A 1,280-nucleotide genomic window follows, 5' to 3' on the forward strand; every position below is an offset into this window, starting at 1 on the left:
AACCAATACCACAGATTGAATAATAACTGTGCTCTTTGTTAAACACTTACTATGTAATAAGCAGTGTAATAATAATAACGTTGGTATTTGTTAAGCGCTTACTATGTGCAGAGCACTGTTTTAAGCGCTGGGGTAGATACAGGGTAATCAGGTTGTCCCACGTGAGGCTCACAGTTAATCCCCATTTTACAGATGAGGTAACTGAGGCACAGAGAAGTGAAGTGACTTGCCCACAGTCACACAGCTGACAAGTGGCAGAGCTGGGAGTCGAACCCATGACCTCTGACTCCCAAGCCCAGGCTCTTTCCACTGAGCCACGCTGCTTCTCTATTGCTTGTATTAAGCATTGGGGTAGATAGAAGACAATCCCTGTCCCATATGAGGATCAGAGTTTGCAGTCATGAACCCTGCCCACAAGGAGATCACAGACCAGAGGGTAGATGAAGGTCCTTTTGCATTTCTTGACCTTCCTTTCTTCCTCTAAATCTGTTAACACCTTCTACACTGTTTTCCCTCTCAAGACCTCACCTGGAGAGTTGCCAGTACTCTACCAGTCTCAGCTATGGGAGGGAGAGCCAAGCAGAGGCCTACCCATTCCATTCCTAGCTTGGGCAGTGGCAAGTGAGTGGAAGGCCATCTGCTATAAGTCAAAACTTGCCTGTGCTGGGCAGCAGCGGCATAGGAGAGAGTCGAGGGCAGAGACTCAAATTTACTTCGTGGAAGAAGGAAATAGTTTCTTATTTTTTACCAAGAAAACTCTATGGATCCACTACCAGAGCAACTGCAGTTGGAGGTGGGGCATTCTGGGAGAGATGCTATGGAGTCGCTATGGGTCGGAGACGAGTGGATGGCATAAGACATTACGCTGTTTAATCTCCCAGTCTTATCAACTGGACCCAGGCTCATGAATTTTATTAGGCATCATTAATCCTCCTAACCCACATTTACAGTTCATTAAAAACCATGCTTAAGCCCTATTAGTGCTGGTTAACCATATTCAGGCTGGTTAGGTTTCCTAGTCCTACTCATCTTCACACAGCCCTAGTAAAATGTATTGCTTGTTAAATTCTGATGCATTTCACTTACTACTCTCAAGCCTCATTAGAGATTAAACCTCGTTACTATGCACAACTTCATTACATCAACTCGTTAAAGTGATTATCACTTGATAAGCCTCATTAAGTATAGCTGTGATTTTAATGCTCATTAAGCTTTAAGTCTAGTAACCGTTAAATCTCATTAATTACCTACTACACCCCATTAAGCCTGATTATATTTCA

At 43.5% G+C, this 1,280-nt stretch overlaps 1 non-coding gene across 1 annotated transcript; it reads left to right on the plus strand.

Annotated features, from left to right (window-relative positions):
• The first annotated feature begins 510 nt into the window (after window positions 1-510).
• LOC114812436 lies at window positions 511-648 on the plus strand. Its single transcript, XR_003760089.1, has one exon. It is a non-coding gene; the product is annotated as a small nucleolar RNA SNORA7 (small nucleolar RNA).
• The last annotated feature ends 632 nt before the right edge of the window (window positions 649-1,280 follow it).

This window comes from Ornithorhynchus anatinus, chromosome 5 (genome assembly GCF_004115215.2).
Source record: "Ornithorhynchus anatinus isolate Pmale09 chromosome 5, mOrnAna1.pri.v4, whole genome shotgun sequence".
Classification (NCBI taxonomy): Eukaryota; Metazoa; Chordata; class Mammalia; order Monotremata; family Ornithorhynchidae; genus Ornithorhynchus; species Ornithorhynchus anatinus.